The 23411-nt window shown below is 39.9% G+C and overlaps 1 protein-coding gene across 2 annotated transcripts in view; it reads left to right on the plus strand.

Moving 5' to 3' along the window:
- Positions 1–18534: 18534 nt before the first annotated feature.
- Positions 18535–23411, plus strand: part of znf516 (zinc finger protein 516) — a 50380-nt gene continuing 45503 nt past the window's right edge. Inside the window, exon 1 of one of the 2 annotated variants that reach the window (XM_034288955.1) lies at positions 18535–18890. The gene's annotated coding sequence lies outside the window, so the exon portion shown is untranslated. Of the gene's footprint in view, positions 18891–19892; positions 20388–23411 lie in introns of those variants that run through there. The other variant, XM_034288956.1, reaches the window with a different exon arrangement.

Here is a 23411-nt window from a genome sequence, read left to right on the forward strand (position 1 = left end):
GTCAAGGGAGGTATTTGTAACTCTGTCGTAGTTAAATAACACACCATCTCCAGGGATGGAGAATAACATGTACTTTATTCGAATAACAAACATGTTTTCACATGAGCCATTTCCTACAGTCAAAAATCATTGAAAAAAAGATGACAAAACAGAAGAAATCAAGTCATTGCAATCAATCATTAAAATACTACCAAACCTCGGAATCAAGCTGTTAAACAAAGAGTTTCGTCTGATCATCTTACTAAGACTTGGTGTAATTGCTACATGATGTGTGACAGGAATAGAAATGAGTTGACGACCTCTGCTATGACCTTGTCCTGACTACGTTTCCCATCCTACTCCTACTTCCTGTCCCAGGTGTTTCAACCTCGGTGATGTGTCCCCTCTGCTGTCAGTGAGGGTCGCCTCGATCTTTGAACCCAATCATTCTTAGGCATCATGGAAATAACATCTGACAGGGCTGCTCGCTATGGGCATTCCTCCCCTGTGACCCCTTCAAAGGGGGACCGAGGATGCACCGCCGTGCTCTCCCTCTCTGGGCATCTTTATCTTGATCTCCCCTTGTAAAAGGGCTTTTATATGAAAGACATTACTCAGGTGTTGAGTGCTTTGTCGTGGACTGGAAATTCCAAATATGCATGGCACATTCTCAGAGGGCATGGAAAACTAATAGTGTTGCAAAAACATATATACATCTGAATGTAAATTGAAGTCAATACACTGATGTCGGCTGGCAAATGTCGGTATCAATTAAAATAGGCGGAAATAGGTCAAATCTTTGCAATCAATGTGTTTGCTTTTAGAGTCAGCATTGCTTGATTTATTCTAGCTTTCGCTTTGCCAATGCCTTGAATTTATCTTATTTTTGTATTTAGTTTTTACATTAAGTATTGTTTTTTGGACAATATGTAACCATTCCATCCTTGTGAATCAGAGATCACTACCCATCTAGGTGATCATTGGAGCCATATCCTGGTGTAAGTACATGCGATATGTATCTATATGTCACACGTGTACAAACACATGAACAGACTCATTTTTAGCGACACGATTTAATCCATGTCTAAGCCTTTAAGGGTGATTCTGATATGTCTTCTTTTTTTGGGCTGATATCATAGAGTGTCTGCAAGCTTGCATAGCAGGGTCCATAGAGTTTATCTTTCCTGTTAAATGTCTGCCCTACCAGCCTTAAGAAATGACTCAACTGTCAATAGATTAATAGGTTTCATACTACTGACTTTGCGTTGCCATCTACTACAGTATTCAATTCTGGAAATTAAAAAACGATTTTGTTTTGGTCTTTGAACATGCATTCTTTCTAATGCTCACTTTGACCTAAAGGCTACAGCTGCTATTTTGAATAAAGCTTTCCTGTAGAGAAACATAAGCTAGCAGAAAGGAAATGGCCTCTCTTTCAATGTAGTTGGGTTGTTGTAGAGGGGCCGTTGCCTTGTGAACAAAACAGTGAGGAGAGGTGAGGGAGTTGTCATTGCATTTCTCCCCTACCAGGCTCCCTGCGGAGGGTCTGGAGAGAGAGGTGGAGGGGGTGGGGGAGAGAGATAACCACGAACAAACAAACCAACGCAACCAATTAACACTGTTTCATCACACGCTTTTAGAGCCGAAAACACCTGAATTGGCATAACATCTCTCCAATGCGCTTCCATAGCTGCCACAGTATTGCTGAAGTGTTTTGCGATCAATAATGCATGGCTGTCCATCTTCGGAGAGGAGAGACGCAACACAAACACACCGGAGGCATCGTCCTCCGTTTTCATTTCATCCTGAAGGTCACCAGAGCAATTTACGTGTCTGCAGCGGGCTACAGCTGCACCGGAGACAGGAAGTGACTAAAAAGAGCAGTCGGATTCACTCCTTCATTTCTAATGCGTCGGGGTGTTAGACTGGAATGGTCCTCCTCTAGATAATGTGTTGCAAGCCAGTGTAATTAATGTGTGGGCGAAGTATGTGATTGTCCTGTTCAGTTTGTTTGTGCATTTCAATGTTCTATAATCGCAAGGCCGGATCATGCAAGCATGTTCACCTCGTGGGCTTTGGGTTGAAGACTACTATGTAAACTCATTCATTGTTTCCCTGATTCACTCCCATCCCATCTTGAAGGCAATTATAGGTGAAGCCACCCTACACATACACACATTCTATACTAACACAAATGTCCTGACCGTGCAAAAGCGTCGGCCACGCACGTGATAGGCCCGGTCAATTAGACACGGCTAAGGGCTGATCCCAGAACAGCAGTAAAGACTTCCTGATGTCTTGTTTTTCTTCGCGTGGTGCAAACCAAATCCATCTTCTCCCTCAGCCAAACCTAATTACAGGTACAGATAGTCTGGGCGAGATGAAAAGCATGAAGACGCTTTGATGGATGGTGAGGCTTCAGCAAAAAAAAAGAAAAAGAGAGCAAACAGGTCATTAACATGACAATAAGCATGATGCAAGGGCCTCGTACAAAAGACGCATGAAAGAAAAGGTGGGGGAAGAGAAGAAAAAAGGGGGGAAGCAAAAAGAGCAGGCTCGGCGAAGGATCAGTGGTGAATAAACTTTAAAGCTATGGGGAAATGAAAATATTTTATAGCAATGGTACGGCGGTCAAGTGCTCGTAGTGAGAGGGGTGAATACAAACACCTTTCCCTCTTTAAATGGCTTCTCCCCACGCAGTTTCACGTACGGGATTTCAGTGTGAGCTCTGGGTCAATAGGGAGGTTGGATGCAGAGAGTGAGTTAATAATTTATCCTTCAACAAAGTATACCTCATTTATATTGCATCAGAACATGTTTAAAGGTAAATCATGAAGGCAAGAGGGTTTGTCAGATAATGTCCCAACTGTAGTAGCAGAAGTAATGATCCTCCTATTCAGAAGATTCAGTTCAATTTGGGCAGAACGCAGCATGAGGTATGAGGTAAATACGTACAGGGTGATTTGACCCCTCCTCTGCCTCTTGCACGCTAAAGTGCGCATCAACAAATTCCTTTAATATCATAGGCCAATATCATAGAGGAAGTGTCTGGGGAGAGGGAAGTCTGGGCATCCCTGCTTAGACTGCTGCCCCCGCGACCCGGCCCCGGATAAGCGGTAGAAGATGGATGGATGGATCATAGGCCACTGGTGTGAATCGGAAAAGTACAATTCCAAATGTGGTTTGCAAAATCATTCATGTGATGAACTTAAAAAAGGCATCCAGTCACTATTCTAACAATTGCAAATGTTTTTTTTATCCTTACCATTCATATTCAAATGGGTCAAATATTGATGATTATGATTACATAAGAAAACAGGATGGACATGTTGCAAATCTCTATCCAAATCTCTCTTGTTATATTCAGCCCAAACATGCCATGGTTCAGGAAAACAAGCCATGAATACAGTCTGATAAAACCTCACACTATTGAAAGCTTCCAGTAATTCCCATTTTACAACAGGAATATTCCTGTGGGATTATTCTGTTTACAAGACTCCATTGTTTTGGAGTTCAATCCACTAAACGCTCTGGTTTGAAATGTATAGTATTGAGCATTACTATGGTTGTGAAACCAACGCAGTTACTTTTAGTTATTAAAAACATATTTAGTTTTACAGAATGAATGTGAAATGCGGTATTATGTATTATTTCTTGGTGTTCATAATGAAGATCCAAAATCTGATTATAACTGATGACAGGCATATTCTACTCAAATAAACAGGTCATTACATCAAGAGCCATCAATATTTAATATGATTCATTTTATTAATGCAGAATTGTGTAGAAAGCTCTGAATGCTTCTAATCCAAAGGTACTAGTCACGCTTTATAACGGGTTCGCAGATGAGACGAATGCTGGCTAGGCTTTTAGGAGACAGGAGAGGGATTTGACGATGATTATGATGATCGATGTGCATGCTGAGTGAATTGTAAAGGCAAAAGAACATGCCAAAACAACGCGAGTATGCGACTGTTTGGCAGTAGCATCCTGTTTCAAACTGTTTTAAATTGCACAAGAGAGCAAAGCAAGAATAATAAAACTAGTCTGAAAAATGCGTCCTATTGTTAATTATGTATGTACTTCAATGAAAAGTAGTAAAACTGTGCCTGGGAAGGTCCTTTAAATGTAACCTGAGCTGTATTAACTGTGATACTCTGTAACAGACCAAGTTTGACAGGGTTGGATTACTTTCTTCACTCTCATTTTGACAGCCAGCGACATTTGCGATGTGTTTTTCTTGGCTGGTTTATTGTATTACAGGGTGTAAGGAGTGTTTTTCATCAAGCTCTCGAACAACGATGAGAAGGAACACAGAAAGAGGAGGAGGGAGATTCTAAAAACACCCATCCCCCCTTTCACCAAGAGCAGTAGCTCCATGATTTCCTCCTTCACCTTCTGATGTCGGCCCGTTCTTTCTCTTTTCTTTCTTTTTTTTCTGAATTGCTACTCTCCCTTCAGGCTATTGCTGCAAATTACACAAATGTGAAATAGACTCAGTCCTGTTAGGGCAGCAACAGGTTTCCAAAACATGAGAAAGCATATTTTGATTAATAACAGCCTATACACTAAGTAACAGTTAAATGTAGATATCCACTCATAAACTCACTCCTAAAGCTTGAAACCTTGACTCATTCGCTTGTCAGATCATATCATATATCTCAAAGTCAGCTGTTTTTCACATGGCTTCCGTTGGCTTGAGCTATTGTTTTGAGTCTGGAGTGTGTGTGTGTCTGTGGGTGAGTTTGTTAATGTGCATTCATGTGTCAGTTTGGGGGAGGGGTAGTGTGCAGAAGACATGGAAATAGGAGATTGGGGAATCAAGTTCCTCTGTGTTTTTTTGGCACCCTCACCAAACTGAAGCACTTGACTAATTACAAGACGAGTTGAGCGTTTAGCACTAGGCAAACAACAGCTGTCTCTGATACATGCGCACAAACACTGCACACAGTAGTTACATAGATATAATTACTGGGATGAAAATGACTAAAAAAGGGCCTTTACAGTGGTGCAGCGGAACTGTGACCTGTGTTCTAGCCCTGGTAAAGTCTTTGTGATTGCGGCCGGGAGTCCCATAAAGAGTCGGTGCACATTGGCTGTGTGCTGTTTCATGGGGGGAAATGGGGGGACATGGGGGATTCCTTGTCACACTTGTCACACTGAGAACTGGGTTTGCCTATGTCTTGCCTTGTGTTTTTGATTTTGTTTTTGTAACATTGTTTCAGTGTTGTTTTGAACGTAGCCTTCTTCCCTGTGTTAGTCCTAATGAGTTTCACCTGTGTTTCTGTTCACCTGGTCTCTATCAGTTCCTATATAGTTCAGTTCTGTTTGTGGCTTCTTTGGGAGGTATTGTGTTTATGTGCCACTCTACTGAGCCTTCCTTTCTTGTCAATTCTAGTGTTTACGAGTGTACCAGACCATTCCCTTCTGTTTAGTGTTTTGACCACGACTCTGCCTTAGTCCTTTCATAACATTGCCTCTGCCTGATCTGACCTTCTCGTGTACCGACCTTTTGCTTGCCCTGTGTTTCTGGATTTTGGATTGGGTTGTTATTAAAACATCATAGCACTCTGCGCTCTGACCCGCTCCCTTGTCCGTGTATTCATGACGCACTGCACTTGTAGCAACTCTCACAGGTGGGTCGGTTGTTTGTTAGCTAAACTAAGGTCAGTCAAGGGAATCACATGCAAGTAGTGGGAAAAAAACTCCTTAGTGTAGCATATTTTGCAGGACACATCCTGATCTTTTAATTTTCCTATGACATTGGGAGGGAGGTTGGGTTCTGTTGATGAGACAAGAACTACAATATACCTTGTAAACCCTTGTCATTGATGTTCATCAGCTTGATGTTAAAATACAAAAATCTGATTATCTAACCTTCAATAGAGAGAAAATTGATCTGAAAAATAGATCTTCATGAAGAACAAATACTTGTATTCAAAAACATGCGTGCCACTGGTACCCATATATTTTTTTAATCTAATTGATGTTTAAAATGCTTAAGATCTTACTTACATTTCATCGTAGTCTTTGAGGACGTTTTAAGGCCAAGCACATTATAAACTCTACAAAGTACTAGGACAACTTAAGCCAAAACCTGGCAAAATCTTTATCAAGGGTGCCAATGATTTTGTTTGTGTATTTCATAATGTAAATTCAACTTTATATACATTAAACAGGTCTGGTTTCATGATCTACAGTATTGCTTGAGGTTATCTTAGCAGCGGTGTGTTAGCTTCAGAGCACGGTCATTTGAGCTAACGGAACCATCATGCCAGACAACAATGTGCCTTAAGACCTTTAAGACAAGGAGCTGCCGAGATGGTCAAACAAAACATAATCAATATCGTATGAATGTGTTTTCTATGGTCTAGACGGCCTCTCTGGTCCAACGTTGGACTCAGTGTCTGACATGACACTGTGTCAGGTGAAACAGGCTTTCCCCTTCCTCACAGGAAGTGTTATTTATGCAGTCATCTTTCTGATAGTCAGAGAAGTTGAGACATTTCAATGATTTCTTTTGGTCCGTTTCAGCCCAGCAAGCAAAACCGGTATTATGACGTTGGATGAGAACATGTGGTTGTCTCATGAGCAACCAGATAGAATGTGGGGTTAACCAAGACCCTGTGTACAATAATGAAATGTTTCTGTGAAGGGCCTAAAGAAACAGAAGAAAGAAAAACAGACATGACATGTTTTGAAGGAGATGATTGATGGCCAACGCCATGTGATAAACTGTTACACGGAGTGTTACGATTACAAATGAGTAAGGGGTACTGGTATGAGTGCCGTTTCTTTCATTGGAGACAGCTTCAATTATCTTGAGGATGGGGCTCTGTGAGTGTTCCATCAGCAGATGTCTGCTCCAAATAGGTCTGTATCATCCTAGCAGTGTGTTTTGAGTCATTATCATGCAGAAAGATAATGTTTTTGCTAATCAGTCAGAGATTACTATTTCTTGTAAGACTTCTCACAGTGGAAGGATTTCAATGGGGAATATAACAGGCACTCGGAATAATTTGGAAGAAATAAGTATTTTAAACATTAACTTTAAACATTGCCTGCAGACAGTGTTTCCCTTTTTTTCCCAACAGTGGGGGGGGGGGGGGGGGGGGGTGCCAGCATCAACAACACAAAAGGCTTGATGCGTGAAATGCTCAAACATCCTCCCTGTACACCAGTATCTCTTGCTTAACAACATTATTTTCTTAACATTATTTGACAATACTGTCTTAACATCATTCTCTAATAATTACCTAAGTACTTCCAATTAACCATTCTCTAAAACTGTTCATGAATAGCCTCCCAGACTCCTAATAAAAGCCACTAGCTACTAACTAATAAGGCAATATGAATTCCATGTACAGTATAGTGTGTTGCATTGCAGGTTAAAGTGGGGTAGAGGGGGTAGAATATATAGTTTTGCTGGATGTAGCCCCATGATTCCACATTGTATTTGCAACTTTACAAACTTTCACTGTGGCACTGAATAGTTTTTCCGCAAAAAGTATCCCTTATATATTTTTCCCAAAAGTGTTCCTTTGAAAATGTACACAATACATACTATATAGCCACACCGCAGACGTTTATTTTGAAGGCAAAATATGAAAATCACAGATATATATATATATATATTTCCAGCATGACACTAATCTATTGTACCCAATCATAACTAGTTAATTGTGACAGTTAGCTAGCTAGCTTCATTCTTACCTTTGGTTATCACTCAGACGATGGATACCTTTATATGAATGTGACAGCCACTTATTGACAGTTCAACACAAACATGCGCATGCACAAACACAGTTAGTTACGTTTCTTTGACCTCACTCGCTAGTTTGATACTCCGAATGTAGGATGGTGCAGGACAGTGTTGCTCTGTGCTGATACTGGTGAGATAGTAAACTGCGCCTAGCTTGGGATAAAAATATTTTTCATAAAAATATTCAGATTTTCTGTGGTGGGGCATCACATTATGGCAGCCACTGATATTATAATAAGAGGGACACATTGCCTGCACATATCTTCTGCTCATTTTTGTGAGTAGCACTTATGAATTGACACTTTATTATATTTTATTGCCCATTTATAAACACTTACAAACTGAAATAGATCATGTTCAAATATTCAGACCCTTTGCAGTGGCAATTCAGTTTGAGCTCAGATAAATTGTTTCATTTGATCATCCTTGTCTCTAGAACTTAATTTTAGTCCAATGGTTGCAAATTCAATTGATTTGACCTGATTTAAAGACACACACCTGTCTAAATAAGATCCCACACTTGAATGTGTATTTCAAAAACCAAGCCATGAAGTCCCAGAAACTGACTCTACTTTCGAAACAGAATTGTATTGAGGCATAGATCTGGGGAAGGTTATTTTATTACCTTTTGCTAAAGCACTCCTAAAGCATTGAGAGTTCCCAGGAGCACAGTGGGCTGTATCATTGTGAAATGGACGAAGTTTGGAATCGCCAATACTCTTTTTAGAGCTAGCCATTCAACCAAACTAAGTAAGAAGGGGCTCAATCTTTAACAGAGAAGAGATCATCCGATGGTGTGAAACAGTATGTATAGGTATTTTAGGCAATCTGGCTAACAATAATATGTACCACTTAATTGATTAACACATTTGGCATCCCTTTAAACAAACACACACACACATATGCATATACATGTATAGATTTCACAATTTCTGCCAGGGTATGCAAACTTGTTTACTGTATATATGCAGCTCTGGAAAAAATTAAGAGACCACTGCAACGCTTCTGTTTCTCAATCAAAACTTTCCTTTTCAACTTTTTTGGAAAGGAAAGAAAAAGTTGCAGTGGTCTCAATTTTTCTGTGTATATACATATATATACATATATATATATATATATATATATATATATACACTCACCTAAAGGATTATTAGGAACATTATACTAATACTGTGTTTGACCCCCTTTCGCCTTCAGAACTGCCTTAATTCTATGTGGCATTGATTCAACAAGGTGCTGAAAGCATTCTTTAGAAATGTTGGCCATATTAGCCTCTTGCTGTTGATGGACATTTGTGGGATGCTCATCCAGGGCACCACATCCCAAAGATGCTCTATTGGGTTGTGATCTGGTGACTGTGGGGGCCATTTCAATACAGTGAACTCATTGTCATGTTCAAGAAACCAATATAAAATGATTCGAGCTTTGTGACATGGTGCATTATCCTGCTGGAAGTAGCCATCAGAGGATGGGTACATGGTGGTCATTAAGGGATGGACATGGTCAGAAACAATGCTCAGGTAGGCCGTGGCATTTAAACAATGCCCAATTGGCACTAAGGGGCCTAAAGTGTGCCAAGAAAACATCCCCCACACCATTACACCACCACCACCAGCCTGCACAGTGGTAACAAGGCATGATGGATCCATGTCATCAGACCAGGAAACATTCTTCCAGTCTTCAACTGTCCAATTTTGGTGAGCTCATGCAAATTGTAGCCTCTTTTTCCTATTTGTAGTGGAGATGAGTGGTACCCGGTGAAGTCTTCTGCTGTTGTAGCCCATCCGCCTCAAGATCGTGCGTGTTGTGGCTTCACAAATGCTTTGCTGCATACCTCGGTTGTAACGAGTGGTTATTTCAGTCAAAGTTGCTCTTTTATCAGCTTGAATCAGTCGGCCCATTCTCCTCTGACCTCTAGCATCAGCAAGGCATTTCCGCCCACAGGACTGCCGCATACTGGATGTTTTTCCCATTTCACACCATTCTTTGTAAACCCTAGAAATGTTTTTGCGTGAAAATCCCAGTAACTGAGCAGATTGTGAAATACTCAGACTGGCCCGCCTGGCACCAACAACCATGCCACGCTCAAAATTGCTTAAATCACCTTTCTTTCCCATTCTGACATTCAGTTTGGAGTTCAGGAGATTGTCTTGACCAGGAACACACCCCTAAATGCATTGAAGCAACTGCCATGTGATTGGTTGATTAGATAATTGCATTAATGAGAAATTGAACAGGTGTTCCTAATAATCCTTTAGGTGAGTGTATATATATATACAGTTGTGCTCATAAGTGTGCATACCTTGGCAGAAATTGTGATTTTGTTGCATTGATTTTGATTCTGATTATGACTGATCATGTCTTTTATTTAAGGATAGTGATCATATAAAGCCATTTATTATGACAGTTGTTTGGCTCCTTTTTAAATAATAATGAGAACAGAAATCACCCAATGGCCCTGATCAAAAGTTAACATACCGTTGAATGTTTCGCCTTGTGACAGACACAAAGTGTGACACACACAGGTGAAAATGGCAATTAAAGGTGAATTTCCCTCACTTGTGTCTTTTTAAATTGCAATTAGTGTCTGTGTATCAATAGTCAATGAGTTTGTTAGTTCTCACGTGGATGCACTGAGCAGGCTAGATACTGAGCCATGAGGAGCTTAAAATAACTGTCAAAAGACCTGCGTAGCAAGGTAATGGAACATTAGATGCAAAATGATATAAAAAGATATCCAAAGCCTTGCAAATGCCAGTTAGTACCATTCAAGCCAAGGTCAGGTAGACTAAGAAAGATTTCAAACAAAACTGCCAGAAGAATTGTTCGGGATACAAAGAAAAACCCACAGGTAACCTCCGGAGAAATACATGCTGCTCTGTGGTTGTTTCAAGGAGCACAATACGACGATACTTGAACAAAAATTAGTTGCATGGTCGAGTTGCCCGAAAGAAGCCTTTACTCTGCCAATGCCACAAAAAAGCACGGGGAATCTTGTCAAAATTGATGGCAAGATAAATGCAGAATGTTATCAGAAAATACTGGCAGACCATTTGCTTTCTTCTGAATGAAAGCTGCGTATGGGACGCTCTTGGATTTTCCAGCATGAAGGCCAAGTTGACCCTCCAGTGGTTGCAGCAGAAAAAGGTGAAGGTTCTGGAGTGGCCATCATAGTCTCCTGACATTAATATCATTGAGACACACGTGTGGTTCATGCAAGACAACTAAAGACTTTGCATGAACTGGAGGCATTTTGTCAAAACGAATGGGCAGCTATACCACCTGCAAGAATTTGGAGGCTCATAGACAACTATTACAAAAGACTGCACGCTGTCATTGATGCTAAAGGGGCCAATACACAGTATTAAGAACTACGGGTATGCAAACTTTTGAACAGGGGTCAGATCATTATTTTTCTTTGTTGCCATTTTTTGTTTTATCATTGTGCCATTCTGTTATGACCTACAGTTGAATGTGAATCCCATAAGAAATAAAAGACGTGTTTTGCCTGCTCGCTCATATTTTCTACAAATGGTACATACAGATCCGGAAACAATTAAGAGGGCACTGCACCTTTTTCTTTCCTTTCAAAAAAGTAGAAAAGGAACTTTTTGAGTGAGGAACAGAATTGTTAAATTTGCAGTGGTCTCTTAATTTTAACCCTTCTGTTCCTCACTCAAAAACTCGACTTGTTTGGAAAGGAAAGAAAAAGGTGGAGTGGTCTCTTGTTGTTTTTTCTGAGCTGTATATTATACATTTTCCAAGGGTATGTACACTTTTCAGTACAACTGTGTGTGTATGCATATATTTTTTTTATTCTGCATTAACATTTAGCAAAAACGAGCTAGCATTGAAGCTAGAACATGAACTCAGGCCTTTTTAGCATGTTGACAACATGAACAAGAGAATAGAATGTGTGCAGTTAGACTCCACCAAGAGGGTGGAGTCTAACTCCACATCACACAAACAAATAGTTAAGTAAGTAGTGGTACGTACAAAGGAAATAGTGGTATTGTTTTTTGGGGTTGCTATCTTATGTTGTCACTGCTGTACTTATGAAAGGATTTGTGTTAAAATGGTGCTAGTATAGTGGAGGCAGTTCTTTGCATATTTTCCAGCTTCTTCTGTGACTTAAACAAGGGAAAGAATGTATTCAAGCACTTGGTTTCTGTGATTGTTGCCTTCAAGTCTAGGTTATATGTACAGGTTATGACAAACAGCTTATAGAGGAAATAATATGTATGTAATGAATACCATCTAATAGAGGATATAATATGTATAGGCGATGAATAAAAGCATATAGAGGTTATAATATGTATTGGTTATGAATAACAGCTTATGGAGGTTGTAATATGTATAAGTTATGAATAACAGCGTAAAGAGGTTTTAATATATAGGCTATGAATAACAGCTTACAGAGGTTTCAATATGTATAGCCTATGAATAATGTCTTATAGAGTTTGTAATATGTATTGGCTATGAATACCAGCTTATAGAGGTTATAATATGTATCGGCTATGAATAATGGCTTATAGAGGTTGTAATATGTATTGGCTATGAATACCAGCTTATAGAGTGTATAATATTTATAGGCTATGAATAACGGCATATAGAGATTATAATATGTATAGGCTATCAATGCCAGCTTATAGAGTTTATAATATCTATATGCTATGAATAACAGCTTGTAGTGGTTATAATATGTATTGGCTATGAATACCAGCTTATAGAGTGTATAATATTTATAGGCTATGAATAACGGCATATAGAGATTATAATATGTATAGGCTATCAATGCCAGCTTATAGAGTTTATAATATCTATATGCTATGAATAACGGCTTATAGAGGTTATAATATGTATAGGCTATGAATAACAGCATATAGCGGTAATAATATGTATAAGCCAAGAATAATAAGAACTGTAGAGGTATTATTATGTATAGGCTATGAATACCAGCTTATAGGGAATATAATATGTAAATGCTATGAATAACAGGCTATAGAGGTTATAATATGTATAAGTTATGAGTAACTGATTATGGGGTTATAATATGTATAGACTATGAGTCACTGCTTAAAGAAGTTAATATGTTTATATGAATATGGGCTTATAGGGGTTATAATATGTATAGTTTTTGAATAATAGATTTTAGCAGAAATAATATGTATAATCTATGAATACTAATAATTATAGAAGTTTTAATATGTATAGGTTATAAATAACTGCATATAGAGGTTTTAATATAGCTATGAATAATAACTTACATAGGTTGTAATATATTGGTTATGAGTAACGACTTGTAGAAGTTGCAGTATGTTTTTTTCACTTCTCCAGTGATTCTAACCTCCCACCACCACTGCCTCAAACTGGGTCGAAGATTCATCTTTCAGCACAACAGCAATCGAAAACATACAGCCAAAACACCAGTGGAGTTGCTTTGGGACAAGTGTCTCAGTTAATGTTTGGACCTGAACATCAATCAATCAAATTTCAATCAAATGTATTTATAAAGGCCTTTTTACAACAGCAGTTGTCAAAAAGTGCTTTACAGAGACACCCGGCCTTAAACCCCAAGGAGCAAACAACAGTAGTGTTGAATTTCAGTGGCTAGGAACATCTGTGGGGAAACCTGAAGATCTCAGTTCACCAATGCTTACCATCCAATATAACAGAGCTACAAGGAACAATGGAAGGAACTGCCCTAATCCAGGTTTGCAAAACCGATTGAGGCATACCCAAAAAGACTTGTAGCTGTAATAATTGTCAATGGCTTTTCCACAAAATACAGATTAAAGAATCAGAATATATAATAACGTATATTCATGAGATATTTAAATTTATTTTATGTAGTACATTTTGATAATTCTTTTAAATTGTGTTTTTGCTTTATCGTTCTGGGTTATTGTGTGTAGATTGATTTAATTCTAAGTCAGTTTCAATTTAAGTCTATAACACAACAACATGAGAAAGTGAAGGGGTCTCTCTATTTTCCAAAGGCACTTTTTGTTAGATGCAGAGAGTTTTCTGGTTCTTCCACTGAGTTTTTTGTTGTTCAAATATCTTCAAAGAAATTCTTCAAGCATCTTAGATTAAATTATATAAATCTTCTTTATGGAAAATACAAAACATTCTTTGTTATCTTTTATTGTATTAATGTTTATTTGTGTTTAGTTTAATGTTATGTAATGTTTTGACGAGCAAAGAAACACTTAGGTCAGTTTTGCAGACACAGATTAATCCTAGACTAGGACTAAAGAACTCAAGGTAAATGTGGAATTCCATTCAGGTTCATATTTTTTCAAGGTCAATGGAGAATCTTTGTCCGTGAAACCAGCCGTAACTGCCCATATAAATGTCTTTCAATTATTTTTTTCAGGTGACCAAAGACTTTCGTACAATGTATTGTATCCTTTATTAATATAGTTGTTCCTATATAAATGATTTATTTATCTTTTATGAAGGTTTTAAAGTTTGGCTGGACTCCAAAAGTAATTGCACATCCCTTTTGTGAGGCAACATAAGACCTGATAATGCCTATAGACCAAGAGTTCTCCAATACTAGTTTCTGTTTGTAAAATCAGGTCCTTTGTAGTACGGTCTTATGCAATGAATTGACATATACTTTATTTTTTAATTATAGCATTTGCCTAGGCAACAAGACTTTCATTAAAAGAAGCAAGGGTGGTAACTTTACAATTCACTCAAGTGGCAAGTCACCCTGGGAAATATGCAAATTAGGCTTTACATCACACAGTGGTAAAATAACAACTCAGCTGTGTGAATGTCTTTTTTTCCATTGACTGTCTTGCTCAGGAAAAGGCCTAGAGATTTGAAATGTTTCTGTCTCTTGGATTCAATCTAGCAATGTTTGGTTACAGGTCAGACCCTCTAACTGCTTACTCAGACTTACAATGTGTACACCATGAGTGTAGTTCTTACACTGAGTTACCATAACATCTTGTGCCACTGGAGTTGGAAGTGATCTGTGTTGGAAGTGTAACAGTTAAAACAACCACTTCCTTGTAGTTATCATTAAAACACTTAATAAGTTTAAAACCTCCACAGCATTCAATACAGTGAATATATTTAGCTGTGCTTCAATACGTAGTTCACTCAAATACAAAATAGAAATGTTGCTTCCTTACCTGCGAAGAGGACAAGCTAAAACAACAGTCCATGCTTTGCTTTTACAAAACAATCCATGTTTTAATATTAAATACTGTATATTGTTTGTGTTGGCACAAAATATACAGTATGCGAATCAATATCCCCCTAATTAGCATTTTATACACTTAGCTTCCACATCTTCTTAAGGTTCAAATAGCCCTGAAATTGTAAGTTCATGTTTTGCATTATGTATTCACTATGTCAACCGTCAACCTAACATTTGCTTCCAGGGTATTAAAATGTACACTCTGCTAAATTACTTAAATGTAAATGTAATGATGTACTCCATGTCTACACGTAAAATCAGTCAGAGTGCAACAGGACAGACAGATTGTGATAAAATTATTCAGTGGAATGTTTCCACTGAAAAAGATCTGATGCGAAAAGATCTGATCTAATAAGGCCTGATGGGTGATTCACCAACAGATAAAATAGGTGGGAAAAGATCAGAACTGGGCAGGCTGTATAAATGAAGCCCTGTATTTAGAACCCAGATGACAGAGGAGAGAGTATCCTTGATTTCCCCTTCATGTCATGTACCCTTGGTTCCATATGAAGCCATCATTAGGAAGATAATCCGTGCATGGCTAGGAACGAGAAAACACTTCCTGCCTTTCTGATCCAAAACAGGATATGGTTTCAATGTCTGCAATAAGTGCTGAAGGTGGCGTGCGTGGCAATTTCGCCTCCTCAGCTCAACAGTAAGATCATTTCTTAGACTGTGTTATCTTTTGTCCGTGCCCTCCTGTCAGCTAACCATATGAAACATGCGTACATACATTCCAATCACAAAATCCTTCCCTTGTCGTTGTTCGTTTGTTTGTTTGTCTCCGCAGCACCTTCTCTCTGCGTGCACGCTCCACTTGCTTTGAATGATCTCGTTCTCTTATGTGTGGCAGCTGGGGGTGCTTGTGCTAGTGCATGTGGCGTGCGTGGAGTGTGTGTGTGTGCGTGTGTGTGTGTGTGTGTAGGGGGGTGGTGAATGCAGTGGTTTTGCTGAAGGGAGTGTAGCATGTCTGTGTGTGCCTGCTTGTGTTTGTGCGGCGGGCAGAGGGGTTTTTTAGACAGTGATAATTCCGGTGGAGGAGAGGAAGATGAGGAGGGCGTGGAGGGGGTCGAGGGGGTGACGGAAGGAGTGCTGAGGAAGACGATGTCAGCTCTGCAGCAGCATCACTGTGTGCCGTGCTGTATCCATCAGGCTCCCTCCTCCTCCTCCTGTAGTCACTGCTGTTTAAAATACACTGTTGGAGAGACACACAAACACACACACACATACACACACACACACACACATACACACAGCCCCCACAGGAAATAGGTTCACTGCCGGGCTTGGCTGCTGGCTGTGAGGGACTCCACTTTCTCATCCAAGATGGGATTAGCATGTTATTGCGTTATTACGTCAACTCAAGAGGGAATGCTACCTGGTGCTTCCTTACATTCTGTGGAAGACATGTTGACGCTGCATCGATGTGCGTCTCAATTCCGCAATGCAATATCTCTGTATTGATACCCACTTTGATAGGCTGACGCAGATACGACCCGTTGTGTGGGGCATTGACATAAGCATTCGGTGTGGTTGGTGGGACCACACGTTAATGCCCCCCCCCCCCCCGGGTCGGACGTCCGTTTGGCGGGCCTGTCGCGACGTGATGATTTATGTTTTGCGTGGAGGCCTACGGTCAGATGTCCACGGCCCCCCCATCCTGAACCGCACCGCTGCAAAGGCGTCATCAATAGAGGGGGTGGATCCCCTCCTTAAGGTCTGAGTGGAACTTGGTTAAGGAAAGAGAAGACAGAAGGGAGGTGGGCACGGGAGGAGAGAGGGTTGAGTGACAGGGGGGGAACAGTGGGTGGGGTGAGAGTGAGCACGATGAGGCAACCGATTGACGAAAAAGTAGCCCAGATAGAGAACCTGTACGGTTAAAGAGATGTGTTATTTGGCTTTTTTTTCTTCCAGAACAAGTAATCTGACACTTCACATGAATATTTTATATTGTGGCATGATGATGTGGGAACCGCTCATGCCTAAGATGGCTGTGAGGTAACAAAGCCCCCCCCCCCCAGTCCCTGTGCTAAGTCGGTAAGTTTGTCAGTGCACACCGCCAAACAGCTGACAATTAACACAGCATAACCCAACAGAACTGGAGGCTAATTGAGCACGAGGGGCTGCGGTGGGTGTCAGTCAGCTGTGCAACACACATCCACCATTACTGGTAGCTAGCCCAACCAGAGGGTCTCCGTTGCTGGTACAGTACCACTAGAACCCTACAGATTGTGGTAACTATGAGTAGACACTAATAAAAGATTTGAGAGCTAAAGAACAGCAGTTTGTTTTTCTGCATGTGTTTGTGTGTGTGTGTACATGGCACTAGTTAATCGTATGTGAATGTAAAACCTAGAAGGAGACGGTGAAAGTGCTGGGCACATTAATTCTGAGATGTTTGGTTGCAGCCCTGAAACCAGGGTTGTGTCGGCGCGACCAGGACCTGAAACGGGACATCTGACAAATGAGAGGGAAGCCTCGTGAAAGAGTAGCCTTCAGAGGACAGCTCGCCCCTGGAACCTCCCTTCCTCGAGATAGAGGGAGCCTGCCGGACAATCTCTCCACTATGACATCATAGACCAATATCCTAAAAAATTACCCACTGCAACGCTACATGAAGAGATAGGGAGCACTATTGTGTATCAGTTTTTCATGTCTTTCTTACCCCTATTTCATTGAATAGGATTGTATGTAAACATTCCGCTTGCAATGTCTACACCTGTTGTATGTGATATTTGCATGTTGATTTTTGTGTGTGTCTGTTGTGTGTGTGTATGTGTGTGTGTGTGCATGGAAAGGGTGTGCATGCTCAGGAAAAACCTTGTGAGCTTGAGGTCGCTATGCCTGCCGTTACGATTCAAGGGCTTGTGGTTGATAAGATGTCTCTGTGTCTTAAATCACTGGTTCATCGGCAGTCAGCAAGATGGCTTCTTCTGCCACATGCATGCTAAGCAAACACCTCTTATCCAGAGGTTACTCAACTGCAATGCAGATTTGAATCTAAAAACAATTTAAATCTAAGGTACTCTGGCACCATGCAAAGAATTCTCTTTCATAACTTGGCATATTTGTTTAAAATGAACTCCAGTCTAGTTATATTAGCCTAAACAAGAGATAACCCTAAATATGCCTTGTATTGCGCTCTCTTACAGCCTTCCTACTGTATGCCTTTGAGGGTAAATAGGCCAACTTACCTAGCATCCTATAATCAGCCTAGTCCATACACAAACATCTGTAATTACACCTTTATAAAGATTGTAGTAACTTATAAATGTTTAATGGATTATATTACTAATATGGCCTAATGCCATGGAATAGAAACAAAAATTATTAGGACAAGCAATTGGAAATGTGTCTAATTTCAATTGCTTTTGGGTGTATCGGAACTGCCACTTTCTGTAAAACGGTGGTTGTCTACGAGGTGCGCAACCAAACCTAACTACATTTAATTCAAATCACACATTGACAGGTGGTAGCAAATGTTGGCGAAAATACAAGTTACGCTACATGTCCTTTCGTCGTGTATGTCAACAGAATACTTTTGCATAATGGGCTATCAGGAACTTTGTGCTGATGAGACAATAGTAGCCTAGATAGTTCATTTAATCCGGGAGAGACCATCCCCAGGCACTGAAAGGTGTATGATCGACTGGCAAGCGTCTTGGTTTTGACGCTGGTACAATGCAGTGTATGAAATAGCCTATTTTTTAAACTTGTTAATCATTGGAGTCGTTTGCTTATCGAAATTTTGCGGCAGGAAAATAAGAATTGGTGCGTTAGACTTGGACCCCGTTAACTGATCCCCACGGTACAGTGGTTTCGACTCACTCAATCATATACACTTCAACATTCAGCGCATGCTGTTTTCACCTTAGCTTCGCCTATTCTTCGGGAGTCCTTCCAGGACAATTTTGATCAGACACTCGCGGACAGGTATGTAACTCTAGATTTTATCGCTGTTTCGCTTTCCGCTGTTTGGTGGGCGCTTTAAATAGCAACCGATTTGAGGATTAGAAGCTAATACGAACCTTACTCGAGATTATTTGAAACTAACACATAATAAACTTTCTATTGTCAGTAGTAGGTATTTCGTTAATAACTGCTGGACGTGGTTTATATCAAAGCGGTTTGATAAAGCTGACGTGCTTTATTACGTGATTATTGAAATGTGAAGTTGGAAACGTTGATCCAGCCAAATCATGTATCAAAAACCCAAGGGATTAATTGTGTTGGAGGAACGCAATGGGAAGCGATTCGTTGCCTAGATTTATGCTTGTTTAATAATCATTAATAATTTTGTACATGGTACTTTGTTATTTATTCCTTAAAACAGGTAGAGAAAGAGGAAAGAACCACCATATTAGGAAGTAGAATATCCTAATGGACATGCCATCGAGCTAGCTGTCATGTTAAGAACATGGTACATATTTCGGGTTTTTGAATAACAGGTTTTTAAATCCATAACTTAAAAGTCCCCAACATCTTGAATACAATTATAATTTCAGGCATTAGCAATTCCATTCTGTGCGGGAAGCTAAACATGTGGTGCGGGTGAGGTGAGGAGGGGGTTCGAGAGATGCGGGCTCTTGGCGGTGTCGGAATCATATGGAGCATAACTTTTTAACTCTATAGTAGGCTATGCATTTCTTATTGCCAATTTGTTTTACTTGAACCGCTGTTGTGTTCCTATTTGCTATATGTGAAGGCGTAGAAACGACCACTCTCCAGTCTCCTACACGAAGATGTGTGACATTTTAGATGGGAGAAAAGAGGAGGGCTGTTATGCTTGACAATCACAAAGTAGTGACGTTACCTCAGTTAGCAGTCCTCCATGCACCACTACAGTGGGCACTATCGACTAGCCAGCCTACCCTCGCCTACATCTGTCCACGTAGGGCAAGGGAGTTTACAATGCACACATTTCCGGCATACAACAATTAGGCCACGCTTTAACATATTAAGCGAGATTTCGCTAGGGGACAATATTGTGTCACGTTTTAAAATAACGCCAATCCTTAATATTGTATAGTAATTAAACTTGTTTAATACGAACCCGCCAACTATATTTACCATCCTTTGAGTCTGGACAACTTTTCTGTTTCATTTTTTTCATCCTCGAGTTGCTTGTCCTCGGTTCGGGGACGTCACGCGGGTGCTCTACATTCTTAGCGCAAGTGATACGAGAGAGAACAAGGGAGAGAGACAGAGCGAGAAAGAACGCTACCTATACTGAGTGATTCGTTGGAGAACAGAGCAAGAGAAACGCGCAAGGAATTTGTAATCAAATGGAAGTTTTATATCATAGAATAAAAAGATGATAGTGGTACCGTCACTCGTGAAACATTGCCCCAAGTAGGATATCTGGACTTTTTCCACGCATTGGATAACCAAAACTGCCCTAAGGGAAAACGGTTGTCTACCGTTTTACTGGTAAGGAAGTCGCTCAATCCAGATTATTGTTTGTTTTTTTTGTGTTCCTGACTGCATGTCGGATTGGCATTTACAGGTTTAGGCAGAGCTATTTGACTGACCAAAGACTCAAAGCATTCATTTCCATGCCTATGGGAAAACAGTATGACTTTGATGAGCAATCTGAGGTCTCGTTAAATTACTATCTAGTTGTATGTGCCTGTAGCCTTATTGGAAGGATATAAGACATCTAAATATGGCTATTTTGTTACAAGGACATTGCAACAATATAGCAATTTAGCCCTATGAGTGAACTTGCTAGGACTCCATGTAGGCAACAATGCAGCGTACACGCCGATTAGTTTGTTTAATTACTATGTATTCTGAAAAAAAGTACGATGTATAACATGAAATAAAGAAAATAACTTAATAATTCAATTGATTGGGCGAACAAGGATAATAATTTTTATAGCAGGCTAAGAACAGGCAAATTCACTGTTGCAGTGCCGTAGGAGAGTGTCCTCTTGTCTTACTCATGATGTAGTTGTTGTCTGACACAAAGTCAGGTTTCAGACATTAAAACGTTGTTCCGGTATTCACCTTTCCAAAGTCCGCTGATGAAAATAATTTTGAGATCCATAATCTCTTCCGTGACACGTGGAAATGATTGTAACACATGACTTAGCCCAATTGTATTTTCCCCCTAAACAGAGAAGTCAACAGAGCCAATGAAATCATGATAGTCCATTGGAGCGCCACCTGTCGTCACAGACCTATATAAGAACGTGAAATGAGTAACAGTGACTGATTGATTTGCGTGGCTTTGTAAGAATGAAACTTGATAGCTATATGTTTACCCGTCTTTTTGTATTTTTATAATTTTGCAACACTAGCGAACGTTATTGTTGTGTCAGATTGAAGTTTATTTAAATATTATTATAGCCTAAGAGTATAAAAAAAATCTGAGATTTAATCTCAACAAGAGAAATGGAAAAATCTCATGGGGACTTCAGAAATGCAGAGCTTCACAAAAGAAAACCATCACTAAACGCAACATTGTATATTCATGAGCGACGTCACAGTGTCCAGGAACAGCCTTTTATTTAATTCCCTTTTATATTTTATTTATTTTTTATCCTGACTTCAAATGAATTAACTTTTTTTGGCAACATGTTCATCTTCCCTAAGTAGATTCTCTTGGCTTATCGCATACACTGAATCGATACAATTCTTAACCAAAAACATAATGTTTAAACATGCTTTGTCATATCTATTTTCTCCATCTGCAGCAGTGAAATGACCATTTCAATTTTTTCATCCCAGTGTGGAAATGTTTTATTGGTCTAAGTGAAACAATCAAGACAAAGCAGTCTTTTATGGTGGCTGCAATGCATTTCGAACCCCTGTGAATGGTGCCTCACATTCCACAGCAACAGGCCCTTGCTGAATGGCACTGGTAACTCCCTCTGCTGTTTTCATTACTGATTACTCCGTTCAGTTTGTCGGGCCCTCTGGACAACACACACATGCGCCCACCCGCGCACGCAAATACATTTCAAACCTTTAACTGGGGATCAAACCAAAAGCATGGCACCGAAGAGGTAAAATTCCATTTGCTATATCTTAAAGAATGTCATTATGGAAGATTCACAGAAACAGCATTTTTAAACAACACTGGTTATGCATCTCCATTTCCAGCATCTTTGTTCAGTGTCTCTTTCATTTCCTCAATTTTTGTCTAGCACAGACAAAACCTCTTGGGCCCGGCTAATGTTGTACACATACCACACCTCTGACAAGTATTTTCTAAGAGATACAGTAAGATAGGAGATGCCTTAGCGTAACCTGTCCCCCGAGTTCAACCGAATGTTCCGGTATAGCCTTTCATCACCACATGGAGTGTTGACACAACTCATTGTTTGCTGCTTACTTGGCAGTGGATTCAGCGGGAATAATGTCACATTTTGTGTTTGGAGTCCCCTGGAATGTGTTTTACAATTAATTCATTCCTGTAACCAAATTTCTGGCCTGACAGCTGTCAACATCCAGGGACGAATCTGATGGTGAACTGGAGAGGTAGCGGGCGGTGTTCGCATTGATTCCAGCTGCACAGTGGGAACTCCTCCTGTGAAAGGGCAGTCTGTCTCTGGCAGCTCAGAAAGACTAGCTCTCCTGGATTAAATTATAAATGAGCCCCTCCATAGGAAACTCATTGCTTATGTCCTCTGTATAATCAAAAGGAATGTATTTGGCAAAAACCTGACTGACTGCAGTCCTTGTAAACACTGCTGAAGCTTCTCTCATTACTGCAGAGGCATACACGCACACACACACACACAATTTCTCTATATTCCATGGTTAACAGGTGGGAGTGTAATCCCTATATTTGGGTCACACCTGCAACCCCACAACTGTCTGGATCAATAAGATGCCATGCCACGGGAGTGTGGGCTTGATAGTAAGCTATCTAGGAAGATATCTGGCCAAATTAGACACGAAGAAAATGATTTAGTAATCAGGGGATTAGGGATAAGAGGAGAGGGTTGGGTTGGGGGAGGATGGGGCAGTGGGATTTAACACGGCACATTGGAGATTGCTTGGTTAGCCAGTGAGGAGGCGGTGTGTTTTGGTGATGGCAAATTCACACTGCTGTATGAGTTACAACTATATGAATAAGCATTAGGGTAAGTGTTCCTATTAAGCCCACCAATATGTATGTTTGGAAGTTTCTAATATGTATTGCAATTTTCTTTTAAATTAAAGACTCATGTCTTGTTTGAGGTTTTATGACTTTACTTACGTCATTTTTTCATGTTAGGTAAAGATATTTTGTAAAATATGTGATAAGTTCGGACTGGGCATTATGGTTATTGTGTTCTTTAAGCCGACTGGGGTTCCAAATAAGGCAGTGTCCACATTAAGTGTTCATTTACAAGTATTAAAATGATTCACTGACATTTCATTTTTATGCTAACATTTCAAATTACTGAATTATTGTAACCGTTCAAAAAAGGAATCCTCGAAAATGCACAGAAATACATTTGA

Source organism: Esox lucius, chromosome 20 (assembly GCF_011004845.1).
Source record: "Esox lucius isolate fEsoLuc1 chromosome 20, fEsoLuc1.pri, whole genome shotgun sequence".
Taxonomy (NCBI): Eukaryota; Metazoa; Chordata; class Actinopteri; order Esociformes; family Esocidae; genus Esox; species Esox lucius.